The sequence below is a fragment of the Euprymna scolopes genome, chromosome 8 (assembly GCF_053919585.1).
Source record: "Euprymna scolopes isolate OS-2025 chromosome 8, ASM5391958v1, whole genome shotgun sequence".
NCBI lineage: Eukaryota > Metazoa > Mollusca > Cephalopoda > Sepiida > Sepiolidae > Euprymna > Euprymna scolopes.
In genome coordinates, this window is record NC_136489.1 from 171,063,171 (window position 1) to 171,090,770 (window position 27,600).

The 27,600-nt window shown below is 26.8% G+C and overlaps 1 non-coding gene across 1 annotated transcript; it reads left to right on the forward strand.

The window, feature by feature from the left end:
• The first annotated feature begins 10,054 nt into the window (after nt 1-10,054).
• Nucleotides 10,055-10,209, forward strand: LOC145284159 (U1 spliceosomal RNA). The gene has a single exon (XR_013868799.1). It is a non-coding gene; the product is annotated as a U1 spliceosomal RNA (small nuclear RNA).
• Nucleotides 10,210-27,600: the final 17,391 nt, after the last annotated feature.

The following is a 27,600-nucleotide window of genomic DNA, read 5'->3' on the forward strand; positions in this document are numbered from 1 at the left end:
AAATAAACACAAGTAAGAATTTGTGTGACCTTCTCATGTAGCAGGACCCAGTCGGATCGCTACCCTGGTCACACCCGATCAGTCTTCAGTCTTGGTCGGGTGTTTCTCAGTCCTCCTTCAATCAAGACTTGATATGCCGTTCATTCTGCAGGTCGATCGTACGCTGAAAAACAGTAACTACAACAGACCCCATCCTGCGGCAAAAGACAATTCAGTTCACACAAAAAAATTTCTATACGAAATATTCAGTCCAAAGAAAATATATATATATATATATATATATATATATATATATATATATATATATATATATATATATATATATATATATATACAATTTCTTTTTACAAGATTTGATAATTCGTTTCAAGTGTCTCTCAGATTCTAACCTCTATAGTTAACGGGTGGCGGCGGGTGAGAGGCAGAGGAAGAGAGAAGTGGGGGTGGGGGGCTATCCTCCCTCTCGAGTGGATTTCAGAAACATTAGCTAAAAACTGAAACTCAACTTCAGCTGCCCTTTCTTGCTTCTGCACGGTCTTAAATATGGATGGTTGGGGCTGGTAGATTCCATCCTAGATGCCCCAGGCAGCCAATCATTATCCAATCCGGCACACCTTGGCTCCTTTTGATTGGATACTTGGCCACCTCCCCCTCACATCAAGATTAGGCAATTTCCACTGACAACGACTTCCCATGGATCTCGTCTCACGCACTCTAGGACTTTATCCTTGACCCTCAAGTCAGGTTCAAAACCCCGGTAGACAAAACATAACTGGTATTGTTTTTCTCGATTTCTGCACCTGCATTCAGCAAATTATTTGTTATTATATCCAACTCCAAGTCGTTTCTGTTTTTATTGTATTAGAAACGCATTAGGTCATCCGTTATTGTCCGGGAGAACTTATCTAATAAAGCTTCAATCCGGTAACAATTTCACTCTTTTAATGTTGCCATTTACTCTTCTCTAAAAAGTTGGGTTACATTTGATTTATTTAAGTGGAGTAAATTGTAATAACCAATTTATACTTGTTTAACACTAATTATATATATATATATATATATATATATATATATATGCTGTCGATGGCTACAAATATATTTTAAGCCCCCCTCTTTGGGTAGAGCACTGTCGTAAATAATCTTACTCGTTACTTAATTGGCTGAAAAATGCGAAGCTCGCTGTTTGTTTGTTTACAAATAAGCGGTTGGGGCACTATAATGTGGTGGACGGATGTTTGTTTGAATATACATTCGGAGAGGTTATTTGCGGGCATCGCTTCCGTGGTCGAGTGGGAGAACCGCCGACTGTCAACACGACGGTACTAGGGTCAATCCTTGGCTTGGGAGAGGTACTAGTCTAGCGGCACTGATGAGTTCTGATACAACGAAACAGCACTGTATGTCGATGACTACACACACACACAAATATATATATATATATATATATATATATATATATATATTAAAAAATATTTATAGCTAATAATTACAGGTTGAAAATGATAAATTTAAGGGTTAGCTTAAAATAATTAATAAAGAAAATAAATAAATAAATGAAGTAAATTATATAATACATATGGATATAAATATATAATAACAAACATTGAATTAGGCTTAATATTTAATTTTTCGAAGAACAATAAAGAAAAATGAAATAAAATAAATAAATATGAGTATGATGGGGTGAGTTGAGATATATGTTAATAAGATCAAAATTAAATAATTCCTATATAATTATAGCATAATTGGTATTGAATATTAGTTATAACAGTATGCATTCAGAAAACATATTTTAATAAGTAAATTTATTGACGTAAATTGAATATTAAAAATACATATAGGTATAGTCGCGTGCAATAGATTAGATTAAGAAAAATACATTTATTTGAAGTAAATTGCAACTTCTTAATTTAATCGATATATTAGGTAATATCATGCGAACGGCAAATCAAGTATGTCAATCAAAGGGACGATCTTCAATGAATATATACTATATGTGATGATCTACAGTAGTGAAATATAGACCCCGACAACTCGCCGAAGTAAACTCTTGGCAGTGGCAGAAAAAAAGATGGAGAGGACAATGTTAGGCGTCACTCTACAATACAGAAAGATAAACATCTGGATCTGCCAACAAACAAGGGTTACTGCCATTAAAACACAGATGGGCAGGGCACGTAGCTAGATAACATGACAACAGATGATCCATTAGGACAACAGAATGGACACCTCGTGAACATAAGAGCGAAGACCGAGAACAAGATGGAGGGACAACCTGATACAACACACAGGTCCCACATGGCAGCGGATAGCTCGTGACAGAGATAGATGGTTAAAGTCCAGGGAGGGGTTCCTCATTGAGTAATAAAACCCTTATTAATTGATTCATAGATATATTAGGTAATTATAGATTTGAATATAGTAAATAGTTTAATTATACTAGAAATCGATATAACATGTATATAAATATGAATTACTTTACATAGAAATTGATTTAAAATATACCGGATTAAATGAACAATATATTAAATACATTTTTAAAAAATAAATAAATGAAGTAAAATAAAAATAAAATAAAATTATAGATAATCACATTTAATTAGTACAGTTAAACCGTCCAAAATACCAAAGTAAAACGATTATAATGTGTAAAGGAGATAATACAGTATACTTCTAATGTAGAATGGCGTCCCTTGAACGAAAAGGAAAAACACATGTAGCGAAATCTCTCATAATGATGCAAATAAATGGTTAATTAATTCTAACTAAATGACAGCAGTAGAAGTATGTTTAAACGTAAAAATATGTACAATAAAATGTTTATTCACGTAATAATTAGCTTATAGCCAGGCAAATATTTATATATAAACAAATAGCTGAAATAGCGTAAACAAATTTAATAAATTAAAAATTAGTTTCGTACAAAATAATTCCTAAATACATGCAGTCTAGACTCAACCATTGTTAATCTTATTTGAGAAAATGAATAAAAATAATTTATCCCTAAATATAATAAAAGCGGTGCAGTTTTCCCCTCTGCACCAAAAGACCGTAGAACAACATTTTGACACTTTCATTCGTCATATTAAAACTCTAGATTTAATCATAGGAGTGACATTATCACTATCGCCATTAGCATAAGAAGAAAATAGTTCCTATTTTTCCTCTAATTCATAACTGCTCTCACCGCTACCGCTATACACCGCGCAAAACGACACACAGTAGCCTTATATTGCCCCTTCACTCTAATAAACTGAATCATAATCTCATAGACATAGCGTGAACTTCCAACGAGCAGATTTAAAAAATAATGATTACTCCCTTCACAAATTCAACCCTTTCTTATTGGATGTCATATTTAATTCTCTCATTCCAGAATTAACATCTTACACAAAAAAAACGAACGTATTACGCAAAACATGGCGTCTACAAGACAAGCGTTACGCCAAATTTTACACTCATATATAATTGACACCGTCATCACATGTAGAGTGTTTATTTTATTTTCGCCTGCATACATTTACACAGAACCACCATTAAAAGTTTACCGATTGACCACAATTTATTCTGCGCCTAGTCTGTCAGCTACTCTCTTACTCTATCATTCTATCAACCTCTAAAAATCTTCATGCATTATTTCTTACAGCGTTATTCTCTCTCTTAAAAATAAATTTGACGAACTATTTCTTTTTATTCGCTCTCATATTCAGCTGTAACTTTTTCTTTTTTATGCTTTTTTATTTTAGAGTGGGCCGTTTTATAAATAATAAATGCAAAAACGTATCGTATAATATATGTTAGTATTAATTATAATAGTATTATTACATCATATTAATACGCTGGTATGGCGTTAATGATCCTACATTAAAATAAAAGATGGCATAAAACCACAAAAATACAATTGCAACTTAGGATATTTTCGTTTTTATGCAATAATGACCATATTCCTTTTATTTTCTTTTAAAATGAGTTTCTATCCTTCGGATGAGCCAGGGCGGAAAAGATAAAAGATTACAATGGGTATTATAATCGGTCAAGACTAAAGGAAGCTATCATATATATATAATAGCTGTATGCTTTCTAGATGTTAATCCACTGAAACGCATGTGTTCAGTAAAGTGCTCGATAAATGAGCAGAGCTTGTGTTGATAATATGTTTATTTATACAAAATTTATCAGCTACATTACATATGTGCATACATGTTTCTGTAGCAAACTCTTTTCACAGACTCCACATCATCAGGCTCAGACCACGAACATTCGTTTTATATAAAATATTATTTATCTTGGTCTGAGCTTTGCGAAATGACCTTTCGTTATAGCCTGACCACGTTGGATCTCTGAAAAGACTAAGCTACAGAAATATGTATGCAATTTTGTAGATAATCGTGCTTGTATAAATAAACATTATATGTAATTACAGAGCAATATAATGAATAAATGACAAAAGACTTTATATATATATATATATATATATATATATATATATATATATATATATATATATGTGTGTGTGTGTGTGTGTGTGTGTGTGTATGTATTTCTTCGAAACTCCGCAGATTAAGGACTATCCATTTATTTTGTGCTTCCTTTTTAAAATTAAATATGTTTTAACTCTTTTTCAAGATGTTTTTTTAACATGTTTTATTAATCATTTGTTCATATATATATATATATATATATATATATATATATATATATACATATATAAAGCAAAAACAAAAATACCTTGCAAGGATGTGACAGAGGTAAAATAGTTTCGTTTGTTTTCTTTTCCTTTTCAGTGAAATGTTTTCCATAATGTTCTATTGTTAAAGTGTTTTTTATTCAATAAGTCTGAAGAAAGGCTGTTCATCTGAAAATTTTTAAACGCCATAATGTTTGAATTTGTCCAAATAGTCTTGAAACAATTGTAACTAACAATGAAATACACTTATTGTTATGATAATTTTGTAGCTTACAGTTTAAGTAATTTCTTTTTTGCTTAAAATTTATTGCTATATGAACGATTACTTAATTATATAAGGCCAATAAAATTCGGAATACTACAAATAAGACTATACATTTTGTTTTGTATTTGTGCATGTATTGCTGTGTATTTATGCGTTGTGGGTGAGCGGGCATCTGTGTGTCCATGTGTGTATATATATGTAAGTATATACACGAGTCTATATTGATATCTATATGTCTATGTGTCTCGTATATATCTGTGGGCATTTGGGGACACGTATGGATGGGGATATGTGTCTGCGCCTTCGGATAGTCTGACTGTGTGTGTATATATTGTGTGTATGCTAGTATGCGTATATATATATATATATATATATATATTTGTAGTCATCGACATACAGTCCTGTTTCGTTGTATCACAACTCATCAGTGCCGCTAAACTAGCATCTTTCCCAAGCCAAGGATTGAACCTAGAACCGTCGTGCCGATTATTGAGACGTGTATCCGGTTGGGGTCCACAGGTTTTTTTAAAGTTCCCAATCGACAGTCTTATTATTATTATTATTATTATTATTATTATTATTATTATTATTGATATTGTTTGTGTTATTAATATTATTAATATTATAAAAATTATTATTACTAGGATTGTTAGTAGGATTAATATTATTAGTTTTGGCATAGTAACAGTCATAATATATAATATGCGGGTGTGTACATGGATGTCTGTGTTTGAGGGTCCATGCATTGATATAACTGCGTATGTGAGTATAAATATAAACATGTTATAACTGTATGTGAGTATTATGTATCTATGTATGTGTATATGTGTGTATACATACACGGGTGTTTATACGTGTATTTATATATATGTATGCATGAGGAGGTTGATAACTTTCGGGGCTTATGTTTATTTATTTTTATTTTATTTTTTATTTTATTTTTATTTTATTTATTTATTTATTTATTTAATTTATTTTAATTTTATTCTTGTGTATCTTTAAAGCTATTGTCTGTTTTCAGTGCATGTGTGTGGGAGTAATATACAGCGAGCGGTATATATCCACTCCTGAGTATAGATATATGCGTATGTTTGCTTCTAGAGTGTGTGTGTGTGTGTGTGTGAATTGAAATACACCAGTCAGCACTCAATAGCCATGAGGAATGTTTTTAATTATTGACCGCAAGACAAAAATACTAAATTCTCAAGTACCTTATACCGTAAAAACCAAAAGATGGGATAGATAAACTTAAAAAATAAATATACAAAAGGGAAGTAAAAAAGAAGAGGTTTATTATTTTCAAAGACCTTACTTATCCTCTCCCCGCTCATAACCCCCACCCATGTTACATTCTAACTTATTAAGCGAAATAAGAAAATGTTTTGTTTGAAATATCAGGTTTCGACGATAATTCTTGGCCTGAAGACGTAATCCCCCAACGCGGATGATTACAGAAACATGTATGTCCATATGTAGCCATCAATGTTTGTATAAATAAATTTAATATAGCTGCTCTGTTCACTCATTGAGCACTCTTTGGTAGACACATTTTGTTTCATTGGGTGTACTTCTAGGAAACTAAACTCTACTGACTAAATATATACATGCGTATATAAAGACATTACATCATATACCCACCAGACCTTAAGTTTAGATAACATTTATATTAAAAGATAAATATCAACCTGTGTATGTTATGAAACGACATCAAAAGTGATGAGCAACAATGAATTCATGAATGCCTCTTGGGAGAGTAATTAATGGATAGACATAGCCTATACTAGACAAAACACCACTTGAATGAATGAATGATGAAATTATTTGAAAATAAAAAAAGAACATCGTATCAGAAACTATCGGCTCTTGTGTATTTTACATTTTTACGACGATTTGTTTGTTTCCGTTTTTTTTGCAATTTTCCACTCGAAACAGAGGTCTTATGGAAGTTTAGCAGGGATATCCGGCGTTTCCCGAGATCATAATAAACAAAATAAAAAAGGTGAAATTGTCTGTAACATATTTACATTAAAAGTTGTATCGATTTTATCTCCTTAATTAGTCTTTGTTGTTTTTATTGATTGAGAAAAAATGTTAGAAATCAATCTGCTCTGAGTTTCTACAAAATTGTTGTATTTTAAGTAATAAGCAACAACCGATTTTGCCTAAACCACTTAACAATGCTTATATTGTTGTACATAGCGTATAAATAAGTTTCTATATCATTAAATTATAACATACTAGCATGGGTGCCCGGCGTTGCCCGGGTGTTTGAAGGTGTATGCTGAGCAAAAAAACAAAAAACAAAAAAAAAAAAAACCGTCAATTTTTTAAAAAGTTTGACCCCTATTATAACCCCTTAAAATTTATTGTTTTTGGCTAAAATCATATTATTAAGTTAGATCCATGTCCAATGAATCTTTATCTAAAATTTCAAGTGTTTAGACCTAAAATTGTCGGAGTTTGGTAGAGTTCTCAAAGGTCAAATCGTTGAACGTTGACCCCTTAACAGCGAAATTTCTGACCGAAAACCAATCACATATATTTTCCCAAATCTCAGTACCCTGTATATCAAATTTCGAGTCTGTAGACTTAAAATTGACAAAGTTATTGCATAGGGAAATGTACACAGACACACAGACACACACAAACACAGACACGTTCACTTTAAAAGATATATAGATTTGCTTTATCTAGAGTATGCATACATATTTAGCAACTACTGAGTTCAGCTAATTTATCGCAGTAGAGCTTTTTCTTTTTTTCAGATGACTGACTAAGACCAGAAACATGAAAAAGTAGTCAAAAAGTGTAATGAACTTATTTCTCTATCAATAGCCTTAAATTGATTCTTTTTATTCAGAGTTTATCTACACCTCAAAGCAAAAATGCAATCACTAAAAAAACAAAGAAAGTCATATTTCAATTAATGTTCTTTCAATGTATTTTTATTATGTTAATAATATTAAAAAAAGATCTTTTGACATAAAATTACCAATGCCTAAAAATATGTATGTATAAAATAAAAGCACTCCTTTGGATAGGAAAATTTCTGCTTGAGTATAAAGCATGGAAGAATTTATATTGAAAACAAAAAAAGTTATACAGTTTCTAATATTGACCACCTTAACTGGTTCCGGGAAAAATACAAAATATGACTGTTGTAATTTCGTTCAAATTTCTAATTATTTTACAAAACCTAAATAATAATTTTAATTCAATAAATGTTCCGATAATTAACGTTTCACTATGGCTACTGTATACATTTCGTGTGTTTGTTTTGCCTCTATCAAAAAGTTACACGAAACTAACATTTATAGAGAAACTTTTTTAATTGACTCCTTTTTTTCAGTGTAGAAATTTTTCAAAATTAAAAAAAAAATACAAAAAAAACAAAAAAAAACAAAAAAAAAAAAAAACAAAAAAAAAAAAACAAAACAAAACAAAAAAACGCATCACCCCAACTAAAATGCACCAGTGTCAAATATTTAAAGAATAAGTCAATTAAATTGTGAATTATCGATTTTAGAATAAATATAACCTTTTTCATATTAACATGCTGACAAAAAATGTGCGAAAATATTTGCAATACTTCAAACACACATATAAATTATATATATATATATATATATATATATATATATATATATATAAAAGTGAACGTGTCTGTGTGTGTGTGTCTGTGTACATTTCTCTACGCAATAACTCTTTCAATTTTAAGTCTACAGACTCGAAATTTGATATACTAGGTACTGAGACTTGGGAAAATCGATGTGATCGGTTTTCGGCCAGAAATTTGGCGATTAAGGGGTCAAAGTTCAGCGATTTAATCTTTGAGAACTCTACCAAACTCCTCCGACAATTTTGGATCTAAGCACTTGAAATTTTAGATATAGATTCCTATATGGATCTAACTTAATAATATGATTTTAGCCCAAAACGATAAATGTTAAGAGGTCATAATAGGGGGCAAAGTTAAAAAAAATTGACCGTTTTTTTTGCTCAGCATAGACCTCCAAACACCCGGGCAACGCCGGGCACCCGTGCTAGTTATAAATAAATTTAAGTTATTTGCTAGTAAAAAGCAAAGCAAAAAAATTATTATTCATGAAAATAGAAATATACCAAAGACAATAAATTAATGATTTATTAAAAAATCTTATTGATCACGTAATAAAAATAAATTTTCAAAGGTGATTATTCGTTCGTGTTCAACATTATTTTCAATATAACTTCATATTTTCAGAGCGAAAACAAAACAAAACGAAATAAAAAAGATCACATGTATTTTTAGTTATATAAAAAGGTATAAAATTTAAGGAAATACCGGTTTTGTTCACCTTCTTTGATTTAAATAAACGACCTTGACATTTATTTGGCGCCCAGTATTAAACGACGTTGACATCACATATTTGTTTAAAATGAAATGATTTTAAAGATATAATGATTTGATAAATACATTAATTATAGTCAAATGAAAGCAAATTTGTTTAACTATATTTTTTGTTAATAACAAATGTAAAATATTTGACAAAAAAGGTTCATTTTATTTCAATGGTATTTTTATTCATGTGACCCCGTTTGTTTAGTGGTTTTAATTATGAAATATAAAACTGGGCATTTTTACATAAAAAAAAGTTATACTTACCTGGTTTAGGAGTAAACGGTGATCATCTAAGCCGTTTTTTTTACATTCTTAATTCAAAACTTTATTTTTTCAAATGAAATTGAACTTTTTATTATCTCACACATGCACACACACACACACACACACACACACACACACACACTAAATCTGTATTTAAAAAAATGCATACACAAACATACAGACAAGTTTTTACAAATTGTACATATGCTTTTTTATTCTTAACGCTTGGGGATTCATTAGTTAGATTAGGATCCATAGAGTGAATGAGGTATTATGGTAAAAAGTCAAGAGTAAGACTCCAAAGTCTTCATTACTTACATTCTTTACTTTAGTCACAAAGACCCTGTACCCTTCCCCTCCTCAACATCTTATAGGGCCTTGTGCCTAATTTTGCTGTGATTAATTTGACCTTTTATTCAATATCATTATTGTTTGATTTGTAATTTTGTTTGCAATAAAATATATATAAAACGGTGATCATCTAGGCCGTTCTCCCAAAGTGAGACCCTTCCATTGCACTACGGTTAGGTTGACCTTTGCGATCATCCCAAATGTGGCTGATTCGGAAACATTATTTTAAAGTGTGGGGGTCTGCGTACGCGCTCACCCCGATAATTAAGCAAATATTAGATAACTATATCTGAAAAATTAATCTCTATGGAACCAAGTAATCAGGCAATACGTCTGCATTTAATTTTATTCAATGGGTTTCGATTTAAACATGCTCCTCATCGACGTAGATCAAAAGACTTTCGAATCCAACTAATACTCACTATTGTCTAGCTGTCGAGCCAAGAATATGTTCACGGTTGACAAATATTTTTATGGAATGTACTTTGATGAACTCATTGCACTTGTTCCCTCCCCCTCGACGTAAATATTCCCGACAAACCCGCTTAACAACAAAATCTCACCCTTTCACTGTAGAGGTCTCTAAATGCCAGACAACTTTATACTCTAATAGTTTCTTCTCTCTAGCAGCTAGACTTTGGAATTCACTTCCTGCTTTTCTGACTGTACTGATATGCAGAAGTTTAAATGTAACGTAAACCAATATCTTGTTAATCTTTCCTAGGTATGACCCCAAATAGTAGCCCCTTATGTCCAAGTGGCGAGATGTCTTGTTAGGATGAACGTGAGTAAAAAATAAACAAACAAACTGGTAGATAGTTTTACATTTCCCGCAAGGACACGTAGCGTAATGGATAAAGTATATGTCATATTCGTTGTCAGTTACACTCTCATGGAGGTTGACGGTTTAATCCTAAGTACGGGTGACACTAAAAATAGGATTGCAAATTACTTGGTACTCGCTGAGAAATGAGAGTATGATAATCTCGTTGGTTAAGTAAATGGTTTCGTTTTAAAAATAACACTCAATATGAGAATAGTAGCCCGAAAAATCCAAATAAAACGCATTTTTAAAAATGTATTTTTATTTATGTTTTTCAAATTGTTAATGATGATTGAGAGTTGATTAAGAAAACGTTTAGTGTAGAACTTGAAATATAGAGTAAGAAAATCCAAATAAACCAAATGTAACAATAGAATGCTGGCCAATGAATCCTTAGTTGTAAGGGTACATATCTATTTAATAAATTAGAACAAAGTAATGTATGGTAATCGGGTAGTGTATTTAACAATAATTAAACTTTAATTTAAACCAAATAATTATAAGTTGAATATAATAATTGCTTGTCCCCGACAAAAGGAGGATGGAGCTGTAAATTCACCCTTGTCCGTTCGTCTGTTTGTCTGTCCGCACTTTTTTCAATAACTACGCCTTAGTATTTTTTAAAATTTTGCACAAACATTAAACACAAAAAGTAACAGAACTGATTTTCCGGAAAACTGTTATTGCCCCCCCCCAAGGGTGCCTTTCGGGTTAAAATGACTAACACGAGAACAGTAGCCTGAAGCATTCAAGTAAACACGTATGTTAAAAATACATTTTTATTTATGTTTTTCAAATTGTTAATAATAATTTCTTAATAAGGTGGAAATCCATTTTACTTTTTGTGTGAATTAGCATTAAATTTAATGCTACAATGACGACCACCATGAGACGCATCTTCGGATTGGTAAGGATTGCGAATCCACGTGCCGTTCCTTCCGATCCAAGGAAAGTTGGTTGATGGACGCCCAACTGTTAAGAGATGTCCAAACAAAAATATTTTCTCTCCACCTTCTCCTTGGCTTTCCTCTGATATTTTTTTTTTGCCTTCTAACATACCTTCAAAGCATAACATTGATAGGCCAGTGGTTGATCGTTTGACATGGCCAAAAAATTAAAGCGTTTTACTTTTGATTTTATCAAGCAGAGATGTGGGGAATAGTTTGGCGGAGGGTGAATATATTTTTTTTCGATCAGACGATGTCCCGTAATGAAACGCATTTCATGATTTTGAAACACTTCAATACGATTGGCTTACAATCAAGGCCGTATAAAACTACTGGACGGACATATGTTAAATAAACTTTTACTTTAACAGTTGTCGGCACCTTTTTTTATTTATAATTGTGCAGTGTTTTTGGAAAGCCACCCAACCCAACCCGATTCTGTGTTTCAGTACCGTCTCTGGAGAAAGTCAGTTTATGCCCTAAATAAATGAATTGGTGACCTGTTTGATGGGTTTAAAGTAGATAGTCATGTTTAGGTTAAACTACCACCACCGAGAGAGTAGGCCAGTGAACATGACAGCGTAACGTCACTTCCTGATCAATTTGTAGGTACAGATAGTTTCCAACATTCAACCACGCGGTCACACTAACAGGCATAAAAAATATGGCTGTGTTAACGATCGTCTATGTATGTTCCAAAGAGAAAGAACAATTCTCCATTTGGATAATAATTATTATAACTGCACATTAGGATAATTTTAATCTAACAAACTATAGTAAGTGAACTCGTTTTTGAACTTTAATTTTTATCGGAGAAAGTCGAATATTTCATTTTATTTATTTATTTTTTTTTACTGCAAAACAAACAATTTTTATATAATATTTTCCAGTCCGTTCTTTTAATAATAAATAAAACTTTTCACTGAGCATTTCCAAATATTTTAAAGTCAGCATTTTTCACGGCAGTTTTTTTGGTATTTTTTTTACGATCGGTGAATTTTCAATATTTTATCACCGGGCGTAATCTATTTCTATATTTAAAACTTCTTTTATAACATTTTAACTGTAAATAATTTACATGACGTGTTTGTTTTACTATATACATAGATTCGAGAAAGTTGTCAAAAAACAAATGAATAACAAATAAATGTTATCAAAGGCAAGATAAGTTATTTTTCTACCAAACTGGATAAATTTTTAGTGTTTTTATTTAATGTAAAGTGTTTATTCGGCTCGAAAACCATACAGTGTTTACTGATGTATTTGAAAAATGCAAATGGCGGCATGCTTATTTGGGAAAACGAGTTTAAACAAAAAAATTATACAAAATACTGTTAGAAACTCACACAATATATGTTACCATAGCGGACATATATTCGGTGAGTTTCTAACAGTATTTTGTATAATTTTTTTGTTTGAACTCATTTTCTCAAACTTACCGAGTTCAATAGCGAGCATACCAACATTTTTGTTTTTAAAATATATCGATAAACACTGTACGATTTTTGAAGCGATTACATGTTTTAAAGTGAGTAAAACCACTAAAAACCTTTCCAGATAGGTAGAAGAGTAACTTATCTTGCTTTTGATAACATTTATTTGATATATATAGTTGATTTTTGACACCTTTTTCGAATTGTTGTGTATAGTAATACAAACCCCAAATTTAATTTAACTTGAACATCCTATTTAAAATACACGTGCATACACTGCACAAGCACTCTTATTATCATCATAATAATAGTAATAATAATAAAAAAACTGGTGTAGATGACATCGACTGGCACCACACCAACTTGTTGTGAAGGGTCAGGGAGGATGGAAAGACCGAGGTGGGAGAGTACTAACCAAATCTCCACTAGAAGTGTGCAGTTCAAATCTGGTACCTTGGGAAGATATTTTGTCACCCAAACCCCAGGAAACGCCAATGGCCGATGCCAATGAGAAATCAGTGACAACGGCTGCTGCGATAACATGCAATCATCTGCACAAGTGGTCAAGAAGTGGAGAACACTGGAAATCTGGGGAGATTTGTTGTCACTTGGTCTCCAGGGAACACCGCAGGTTACTGCCAGTGAGCGATGACAGATGATGGCCTGTGAGACAACTAATACGCTACACATTTTGATGAAAAACATGGGGGAAAAATGGACATAGAAGACAAAAACTTTAAATATAATTTCTGTATTTAAAGTAATAGTTATTTAAATATTTCAACATATAATCTTGTGCGCAAAATCCAGCCTCCCAATAAGGGGCACTCTGGATAGAAACAAAAATACTCTCAGTCATGAAAGATTTCTCCTTCACCGACCGAGGACAGAAAAGGTAAATTGTAACATCAAAACAGATACTACACTGTGATCTTGTTCCGAAGGCCAAAACATATTTGTGTTTAATGTTTCTTTAATTGTTTGTTCCCTAAATTCATAATTCAGTTTTATCAGTATTAAATTGTATATTGCTTTAAAATTACTTAATTTTATATAGATAATATTTATATTTTATATTGAATAAAGTTCAGTTTAAATATTAATCCAACTGTGTTCCTTTTTCTTTTTAAAAATGTTTTATTGCTCTTTTACAAATGACCCTCATATAGTACTGAAAGTCTGACTGTCTGACAAATCTTACCTGCATTGCCTGCAGTAATTTTTCAGTTAACAGGCCTTCTTCTTACTCTCGGTGGCCCTGGTTACACTGTGATTTAGCTGTGAACATACGCTCTGTTTTCTTTAGGTTTATTTCTAATCCTATCTCCTTTGCATGCTTTATTAGAAGATCGACAAAAACTTTAAGTTTATGTGTGCATTCATTAACAAGAGCAATGGCATCAGTGTAGGAAATGTTGGAGTGGATTTGTCCATTTAAACAAAAAAATAAAAACAACAAAAAAAAAAAACAAAACAAAAAACAAACCGTTTTGGCAAGTCTCTTCAATAATGACCAACGTTCATAGATTGTAATTTTGTAAATATATAAATATGCATCGATGCTTGAACAATGTTTTGAAGTTGGATCAAAATTACATCTGAAACTTTATTGTTCACTTTATTTATCAACCACATAACATAAATAAGAGGAAACAACATAAAATAAATTAGAGACAATAACATAAAATAAATTAGAGACAACAACATAAAATAAATTAGAGACAATAAAATAAAATAAATTAGAGACAACAACATAAAATAAATTAGAGACCATAACATAAAATAAATTAGAGACAACAACATAAAATAAATAAGAGACAACAACATAAAATAAATTAGAGACAATAAAATAAAATAAATTAGAGACAACAACATAAAATAAATTAGAGACAACCACATAAAATAAATTAGAGACAACAACATAAAATAAATTAGAGACAATAACATAAAATAAACAAGAGGCAACAACATAAAATAAATAAGAGACAACAACATAAAAAAAATTAGAGGCAACAACATAAAATAAAAAAGAGACAACAACATAAAAAAAATTAGAGACAATAACATAAAATAAATTAGAGACAACAACATAAAATAAATAAGAGACAAAACCATAAAATAAATTAGAGACAACAACATAAAATAAATTAGAGACAACAACATAAAAAAAATAAGAGACAAAACCATAAAACAAATAAGAGACAACAACATAAAATAAATTAGAGGCAACAACATAAAATAATTAAGAGACAACAACATAATACAAATAAGAGACAACAACATAAAATAAATTAGAGACAATAACATAAAATACATTGAAGGCCACAACATAAAATAATTAAGAGACAACAACATAAAATAAATAAGAGACAACAACATAAAATAAATTAGAGACAATAACATAAAATAAATTAGAGGCAACAACATAAAATAATTAAGAGACAACAACATAAAATAAATTAGAGACAACAACATAAAACAAATTAGAGACAACAACATAAAATAAATTAGAGACAATAACAAAGAATAAATTAGAGACAACAACATAAAATAAATTAGAGACAACAACATAAAATAAATTAGAGACAACCACATTAAATAAATTAGAGACAACAACATAAAATAATTTAGAGACAATAACATAAAATAAATAAGAGACAACAACATAAAATTATTAAGAGACAACAACATAAAATAAATTAGAGGCAACAACATAAAATAATTAAGAGACAACAACATAAAATAAATAAGAGACAACAACATAAAATAATAAGAAGCCAACAACATGCAATACATTAGAGACAACAACATAAAATAATCAAGAGACAACAACATAAAATAAATTAGAGACAACAACATAAAATAACTAAGAGACAACAACATAAAATAAATTAGAGACAACCACATAAAATAAATTAGAGACAACAACATAAAATAATTTAGAGACAAAAACATAAAATAAATAAGAGACAACAACATAAAATTATTAAGAGACAACAACATAAAATAAATTAGAGGCAACAACATAAAATAATTAAGAGACAACAACATAAAATAAATAAGAGACAACAACATAAAATAATAAGAAGCCAACAACATACAATACATTAGAGACAACAACATAAAATAATCAAGAGACAACAACATAAAATAAATTAGAGACAACAACATAAAATAACTAAGAGACAACAACATAAAATAAATTAGAGAAAACAACATAAAATAATTAAGAGACAACCACATAAAATAAATTAGAGACAACAACATAAAATAATTAAGAGACAATAACATAAAATTAATTAGAGACAACAACATAAAATAATTAAGAGACAACAACATAAAATAAATTAGAGACAACAACATAAAAAAATTAGAGGCAACAACATAAAATAAATTAGAGACAACAACATACAATAATTAAGAGACAATAACATAATATAAATTAGAGACAACAACATAAAAAAATTAGAGGCAACAACATAAAATAAATTAGAGACAACAACATACAATAATTAAGAGACAATAACATAATATAAATTAGAGACAACAACATAAAATAAATAAGAGACAATAACATAAAATAAATTAGAGGCAACAACATAAAATAATTAAGAGACAACAACATAAAATAAATAAGAGACAACAACATAAAATGAATTAGAGACAATAACATAAAATAAATTAGAGGCAACAACATAAAATAATTAAGAGACAACAACATAAAATAAATAAGAGACAACAACATAAAATAAATTAGAGACAACAACATAAAATAAATAAGAGACAACAACATAATATAAATTAGAGACAACAACATAAAACAAATTAGAGAAAACAACATAATATAAATTAGAGACAATAACATAATATAAATTAGAGACAACAACATAAAATAAATTAGAGACAATAACATAAAATAAATTAGAGGCAACAACATAAAATAATTAAGAGACAACAACATAAAATAAATAAGAGACAACAACATAAAATAAATTAGAGACAATAACATAAAATAAATTAGAGGCAACAACATAAAATAATTAAGAGACAACAACATAAAATAAATAAGAGACAACAACATAAAATGAATTAGAGACAATAACATAAAATAAATTAGAGGCAACAACATAAAATAATTAAGAGACAACAACATAAAATAAATTAGAGACAACAACATAAAACAAATTAGAGACAACAACATAAAATAAATTTGAGACAATAACAAAGAATAAATTAGAGACAACAACATAAAATAAATTAGAGACAACAACATAAAATAAATAGGAGACAACCACATAAAATAAATTAGAGACAACAACATAAAATAATTTAGAGACAATAACATAAAATAAATAAGAGACAACAACATAAAATTATTAAGAGACAACAATATAAAATAAATTAGAGGCAACAACATAAAATAATTAAGAGACAACAACATAAAATAAATAAGAGACAACAACATAAAATAATAAGAAGCCAACAACATACAATACATTAGAGACAAAAACATAAAATAATTAAGAGACAACAACATAAAATAAATTAGAGACAACAACATAAAATAACTAAGAGACAACAATATAAAATAAATTAGAGAAAACAACATAAAATAATTAAGAGACAACCACATCAAATAAATAAGAGACAACAACATAAAATAATTAAGAGACAATCACATAAAATTAATTAGAGACAACAACATAAAATAATTAAGAGACAACAACATAAAATAAATTAGAGACAACAACATAAAAAAATTAGAGGCAACAACATAAAATAAATTAGAGACAACAACATGAAATAAATAAGAGACAACAACATAAAAAAATTAAGAGACAAAAACATACAATAAATTAGAGACAACAACATAAAATAAATAAGAGACAACAACATGAAATAAATAAGAGACAACAACATAAAAAAATTAAGAGACAAAAACATAAAATAAATTAGAGACAACAACATAAAATAAATCAGAGACAACGACATAAAATAAATAAAAGACAACAACATAAAATAAATTAGAGACAACAACATAAAATAAATAAAAGACAACAACATAAAACAAATTAGAGACAACAACATAAAATAAATAAAAGACAACAACATAAAATAAATTAGAGACAACAACATAAAATAAATTACAGACACCAACATAAAATAAATAAGAGACAACAACATACAATAATTAAGAGACAACAACAAAAAAACATTTGAGACAATAACATAAAATAAATTAGAGACAACAACATAAAAAAATTAGAGACAACAACATAAAATAAATAAGAGACAACAACATAACATAATTAAGAGACAACAACATAAAACAAATTTGAGACAATAACATAAAATAAATTAGAGACAACAACATAAAAAATTAGAGACAACAACATAAAATAAATTAGAGACAACAACATAAAATAAATAAGAGGCAACAACATAAAAAAATTAGAGACAACAACATAAAAAAATTAGAGACAACACCATAAAATAAATTAGAGACAACAACATAAAATAAATAAGAGACAACAACATAAAATAAACAGGAGACAATAACATTAAATAAATAAGAGACAACAACATAAAATAATAAGAAACAACAACAAAATATAAATTAGAGACAACAATATAAAATAATTAAGAGACAACAACATAAAATACATAAGAGACAACAACATAAAATAATTAAGAGACAACAACATAAAAAAAATTAGAGGCAACAACACAAAATAATACAGAGACAACAACATAAAATAAATTAGAGACATTAACATAAAAAATTAAGAGACAACAACATAAAATACATTAGAGACAACAACATACAATAATAAAGAGACGAAAACATAAAATAAATTAGAGACCAAAACATAAAAAAATTAGAGACAACAACATAAAATAATTAAGAGACAACAACATAAAATAATTAAGAGACAACAACATAAAATAAATTAGCGACAATAACATAAAATAAATTAGAGACAACAACAAAAAAAAATTAGAGGCAACAACATAAAATAAATAAGAGACAACAACATAAAATAAATTAGAGACAATAACATTGAATAAATTAGGGACAACAACATAAAATAAATTAGGGACAACAACATAAAATAAATTAGAGACAACAACATAAAATAAATTAGAGACAACAACATAAAATATTTAAGAGACAACAACATAAAATAAATAAGAGACAACAACATTGAATTATTAAGAGAAAACAACATAAAATAAATTAGAAACAACAACATAAAATAAATTAAAGACAATAACATAAATTAAATTAGAGACAACAACATAAAATAAATTAGAGACAACAACAAAAAAACAACTAAGAGACAATAACATAAAATAAATTAGAGACAACAACATAAAATAAATAAGAGACAACAACATAAAATAAATTAGAGACAACAACAAAAAAAACAACTAAGAGACAATAACATAAAATAAATTAGAGACAACAACATAAAATAAATTAGAGACAACAACATAAAATAAATAAGAGACAACAACATTAAATTATGAAGAGACAACAAATTAAATACATTAGAGACAACAACATAAAATAAATTAGAGACAACAACATAAAATAAATTAGAGACAACAACATGAAACAAATTAGAGACAACAACATAAAATAAATTAGAGACAACAACATAAAATAAATAAGAGACAACAACATAAAATAAAAAAGAGACAACAACATAAAATAAATTAGAGACAACAACATAAAATAAATTAGAGACAATAACATAAAATAAATTAGGGACAACATCATAGAATAAATAAAAGACAACAACATAAAAAAATTAGAAACAACAAAATAAAAAAAATTAGAGACAACAACATAAAATAAATTAGAGACAACAACATAAAATAAATTAGAGACAACAACATAAAATAAATAAGAGACAACAACATAAAATAAATTAAAGACAACAACATAAAAAAAATTAGAAACAACAACATAAAATAAATTAGAGGCAACAACATAAAATAAATAAGAGACAACAACATAAAATAAAGTCGAGACAACAACATAAAATAAATTAGAGACAACAACATAAAATAAATTAGGGACAACAACATAAAATAAATAAGAGAAAACAACATAAAATAAATTAGAGACAACAACATAAAAAAATTAGAGACAACAACATAAAATAAATAGGAGGCAACAACATAAAATAAATTAGAGACAACAACATAAAATTATCAAGAGACAACAACATAAAATAAATTAGAGGCAACAACATAACATAATAAAAAGAAAACAACATAAAGTAAATAAGAGACAACAACATAAAATAATTAAGAGACAACAACATAAAATAAATTAGAGACAACAACATAAAATAATTAAGAGACAACAACATAAAATAAATTAGAGACAACAACATAAAAAAATTAAGAGACAACAACATAAAATACATAAGAGACAAAAACATAAATTTATTAAGAGAGAATAACATAAAATAAATTAGAGACAACAACATAAAATAAATTAGAGACAATAACATAAAATAAATTAGAGACAATAACATAAAATAAATAAGAGACAATAACATAAAATACATAAGAGACAAAAACATAAAATTATTAAGAGAGAATAACATAAAATAAATTAGAGATACCAACATAAAATAATAAAGAGACAACAACATAAAATAAATTAGAGGCAACAACATAAAATAAATCAGAGACAACAACATAAAATAAATAGGAGACAACAACATAAAATAAATTAGAGACAACAATATACAATAAATTAGAGACAACAAAATAAAATAAATTAGAGAAACAACATAAAATAAATAAGAGACAACAACATTAAATAAATTAGAGACAACAACATAAAAAAATTGAATACAACAACATAAAATATTTAAGAGACAACAACATAAAATAAATGAAGGACAAAAACATAAAATAAATAAGAGACAACAACACAAAATAAATTAGAGACAATAACATAAAATAATTTAGAGACACCAACATCAAACAAATTAGAGACAACAACATAAAATAAATTAGAGACAATAACAAAAAATAAATTAGAGACTACAACATAAAATAATTAAGAGACAACAACATAAAATAAATTAAAGACAATAACATAAAATAAATTAGGGACAACAACATAAAATTAATTAGAGACAACAACATAAAACAAATTAGAGACAATAACATAAAATAAATTTGAGACAACAACATAAAATAAATTAGAGAAAACAACATAAAATAATTAAGAGACAACAACATACATAAATTAGAGACAACAACATAAAATAAATTAGAGACAACAACAGAAAATAAATTAGAGACAACAACATAAAATAAATAAGAGACAACAACATAAAATAAACAAAGGACAACAACATAAAATAAATAAGAGACAACAACATAAAATAAATTAGAGACAACAACATGAAAAAAATTAGAGACAACAACATAAAATAAATTAAAGACAACCACATCAAATAAATAAGAGACAACAACATAAAATAAATAAGAGACAACAACATAAAATAAATTAGAGACAACAACATCAAATAAATTAGAGACAACCACATAAAATAAATAAGAGACAACAACATAAAATAATTAAGAGACAACAACATAAAATAAATTAGAGACAACAACATAAAATAAATTAGAGACAACAACATAAAATAAATTAAAGACAACAACATAAAATAAATAAGAGACAACAACATAAAATAAAAAAGAGACAACAACATAAAATAAATTAGAGACAACCACATAAAATAAATTAGAGGCAACAACATAAAATAAATTAGAGACAACAACATAAAATAAATTAGAGACAATAACATAAAATAAAGAGAGACCACAACATACAATAACTTAGAGGCAATAACATAAAATAAATTAAAGACAACAACATAAAATAAATAAAAGACAACAACATAAAAAAAAGAGACAACAACATAAAATAATTAAGAGACAACAACAGAAAATAAATTAGAGACAACAACATAAAATAAATTAGAGACAACAACATAAAATAAATAAGAGACAACAACATAAAATAAATTAGAGACAACAACATAAAAAAATTAGAGTCAAAAACATAAAATAAATTAGAGACAATAACATAAAATAAATTAGAGACAACAACATAAAATAAATTCGAGACAATAACATAAAATAAATTAGAGACAATAACATAAAATAAATTAGAGACAACAACATAAAAAAATAAGAGACAACAACATAAAATAAATTAGAGACAATAACATAAAATAAATTAGAGACAATAAAATAAAATAAATTAGAGACAACAACATAAAAAAATAAGAGACAACAACATAAAATAAATTAGAGACAATAACATAAAATAAATTAGAGACAATAACATAAAATAAATTAGAGACAACAACATAAAAAAATAAGAGACAACAACATAAAATAAATAAGAGACAATAACATAAAATAAATTAGAGACAACAACATAAAATAAATTAGAGACGACAACATAAAATAATTAAGAGACAACAACATAAAATAAATAAGAGAAAATAACATAAAATAAATTAGAGACAATAACATAAAATAAATTAGAGGCAACAACATAAAATAAATTAGAGACAATAACATAAAATAAATTAGAGACAACAACATAAAATAAATTAGAGGCAACAACATAAAATAAATAACAGACAACAACATAAAATAAATAAGAGACAATAACTTAAAATAAATTAGAGACAACAACATAAAATAAATAACAGACAACAACATAAAATAAATAAGAGACAATAACATAAAATAAATTAGAGACAACAACATAAAATAAATTAGAGACAACAACATAAAATAAATTAGTGACAACAACATAAAATAAATTAGAGGCAACAACATAAAATAAATAACAGACAACAACATAAAATAAATAAGAGACAATAACTTAAAATAAATTAGAGACAATAACATAAAATAAATTAGAGACAACAACATAAAATAAATAAGAGACAACATAAAATAATTAAGAGACAACAACATAAAACAAATTAGAGAAAATAACATAAAATAAATAAGAGACAACAACATAAAATAAATTAGAGACAACAACATAAAATTAATAAGAGGCAACAACATAAAATAAATTAGAGGCAACAACATAAAATTAATTAGAGGCAACAACATAAAATAATTAAGAGACAATAACATAAAATAAATTAGAGACAACAACATAAAATAAATTAGAGGCGACAACATAAAATAATTAAGAGACAACAACATACAATAATTAAGAGACAATAATATAAAATTAATTAGAGACAATAACATAAAATAAATAAGAGACAACAACATAAAATAAATTAGAGACAACAACATAAAATAAATTAGAGACAACAACATAAAATAAATTAGGGCAACAACATAAAATAAATTAGAGACAACAACATAAAATAAATTAGGACAACAAAATAAAATAAATAAGAGGCAACAACATAAAATAAATAAGGGGCAACAACATAAAATAAATTAGAGACAACAACATAAAGTAAATTAGAGGCAACAACATAAAATAATTAAGAGGCAACAACATAAAATAAATTAGAGGCAACAACATAAAATAAATAAGAGACAATAACATAAAATAAATTAGAGACAACAACATAAAATAAATTAGAGGCGACAACATAAAATAATTAAGAGACAACAACATACAATAATTAAGAGACAATAATATAAAATTAATTAGAGACAATAACATAAAATAAATAAGAGACAACAACATAAAATAAATTAGAGACAACAACATAAAATAAATTAGAGACAACAACATAAAATAAATTAGGGCAACAACATAAAATAAATTAGAGACAACAACATAAAATAAATTAGGACAACAACATAAAATAAATAAGAGGCAACAACATAAAATAAATAAGGGGCAACAACATAAAATAAATTAGAGACAACAACATAAAATAAATTAGAGGCAACACCATAAAATAATTAAGAGGCAACAACATAAAATAAATTAGAGGCAACAACACAAAATAAATTAGAGACAACAACATAAAATTAATAAGAGGCAACAACATAAAATAAATTAGAGGCAACAACATAAAATTAATTAGAGGCAACAACATAAAATAATTAAGAGACAATAACATAAAATAAATTAGAGACAACAACATAAAATAAATTAGAGGCAATAACATAAAATAAATTAGAGGCAACAACATAAAATTAATAAGAGGCAACAACATAAAATAAATTAGAGACAACAACATAAAATAAATTAGGGCAACAACATAAAATAAATTAGAGACAACAACATAAAATAAATTAGGACAACAACATAAAATAAATAAGAGGCAACAACATAAAATAAATAAGGGGCAACAACATAAAATAAATTAGAGACAACAACATAAAATAAATTAGAGGCAACAACATAAAATAATTAAGAGGCAACAACATAAAATAAATTAGAGGCAACAACATTAAATAAATAAGAGACAATAACATAAAATAAATTAGAGACAACAACATAAAATTAATAAGAGGCAACAACATAAAATAATTAAGAGACAATAACATAAAATAAATTAGAGGCAACAACATAAAATAAATTAGAGGCAACAACATAAAATAATTAAGAGACAATAACATAAAATAAATTAGAGGCGACAACATAAAATAATTAAGAGACAATAACATAAAATAAATTAGAGGCAACAACATAAAATAAATTAGAGGCAACAACATAAAATAATTAAGAGACAATAACATAAAATAAATTAGAGACAACAACATAAAATAAATTAGAGGCGACAACATAAAATAATTAAGAGACAACAACATACAATAATTAAGAGACAATAATATAAAATTAATTAGAGACAATAACATAAAATAAATAAGAGACAACAACATAAAATAAATTAGAGACAACAACATAAAATAAATTAGAGACAACAACATAAAATAAATTAGGGCAACAACATAAAATAAATTAGAGACAACAACATAAAATAAATTAGGACAACAACATAAAATAAATAAGAGGCAACAACATAAAATAAATAAGGGGCAACAACATAAAATAAATTAGAGACAACAACATAAAATAAATTAGAGGCAACAACATAAAATAATTAAGAGGCAACAACATAAAATAAATTAGAGGCAACAACATAAAATAAATAAGAGACAATAACATAAAATAAATTAGAGACAACAACATAAAATAAATTAGAGGCGACAACATAAAATAATTAAGAGACAACAACATACAATAATTAAGAGACAATAATATAAAATTAATTAGAGACAATAACATAAAATAAAAAAGAGACAACAACATAAAATAAATTAGAGACAACAACATAAAATAAATTAGAGACAACAACATAAAATAAATTAGGGCAACAACATAAAATAAATTAGAGACAACAACATAAAATAATTTAGGACAACAACATAAAATAAATAAGAGGCAACAACATAAAATAAATAAGGGGCAACAACATAAATTAAATTGAGACAACAACATAAAATAAATTAGAGGCAACAACATAAAATAATTAAGAGGCAACAACATAAAATAAATTAGAGGCAGCAAAAGCAAATAAATTAGAGGCAACAACATAAAATAATTAAGAGACAACAACATAAAATAAATAAGAGACAACAACATAAAATAAATTAGAGACAACAACATAAAATAAATTAGAGACAACAACATAAAATAAATTAGAGACAATAACATAAAATAAATTAGAGACAACAACATAAAAAAAATTAGAGACAACAAACTAAAATAAATAAGAGACAACAACATAAAATAATTAAGAGGCAACAACATAAAATACTTAAGAGAAAACAACATAAAATAAATAAGAGACAACAACATAAAAATAATTAGAGACAATAACATAAAATAAATTAGAGACAACAACATAAACAAAATTAGAGACAACAACATAAAATAAATTAGAGAAAATAACATAAAATAAATTAGAGATAATAACATAAAATTAATTAGAGACAACCACATAAAATAAATAGGAGATAATTACATAAAAAAATTAGAGAAAACAACATAAAATAAATTAGAGACAACAACATAAAATAAATAGGAGATAATAACAAAAAATAAATTAGAGACAATAACATAAAATAAATTAGAGACAACAACATAAAATAAATTAGAGACAATAACATAAAATAAATTAGAGACAACCACATAAAATAAATAGGAGATAATAACATAAAATAAATAAGAGACAACAACATAAAATAAATTAGAGACAACCACATAAAATAAATAGGAGATAATAACATAAAATAAATTAGAGACAACAACATAAAATAAATTAGAGACAACAACATAAAATAAATAAGAGACAACAACATAAAATAAATTAGAGACAACAACATAAAATAAATTAGAGACAACAACATAAAATAATTAAGAGACAATAACATAAAATAAATTAGAGACAACAACATAAAATAAATTAGAGACAACAACATAAAAAAATTAGAGACAACAACATAAAATAAATTAGAGACAACAACATAAAATAAATAAGAGACAACAACATAAAATAAATTACAGACAACAACATAAAATAAATTAGAGACAACAACATAAAATAAATTAGAGACAACAACATAAAATAAATAAGAGACAACAACATAAAATGAATAGGAGACAACAACATAAAATAAATTAGAGACAATAACATAAAATAAATAAGAGAAAACAACATAAAATAAATAAGAGACAACAACATAAAATAAATAAGAGACAATAACATAAAATAAATTAGAGACAACAACATAAAATAATTAAGAAACAATAACATAAAATAAATTAGAGACAACAACATAAAATAAATTAGAGACAACAACATAAAATAAATTAGAGACAACAACATAAAATAAATTAGAGACAACAACATAAAATAAATAAGAGACAATAACATAAAATAAATAAGAGACAATAACATAAAATAAATAAGAGAAACCAACATTAAATAAATTAGAGACAACAACATAAAATAAATAAGAGAAAACAACATAAAATAAATTAGAGACAACAACATAAAATAAATAAGAGACAATAACATAAAATAAATAAGAGACAACAACATAAAATAAATAAGAGACAATAACATAAAATAAATTAGAGACAACAACATAAAATAAATAAGAGACAACAACATAAAATAAATTAGAGACAACAACATTAAATAAATTAGAGACAACAACATAAAATAAATAAGAGACAACAACATAAAATAAATTAGAGACAACAACATAAAATAAATTAGAGACAACAACATAAAATAAATTAGAGACAACAACATAAAATAAATAAGAGACAACAACATAAAATAAATTAGAGACAATAACATAAAATAAATAAGAGAAAACAACATAAAATAAATAAGAG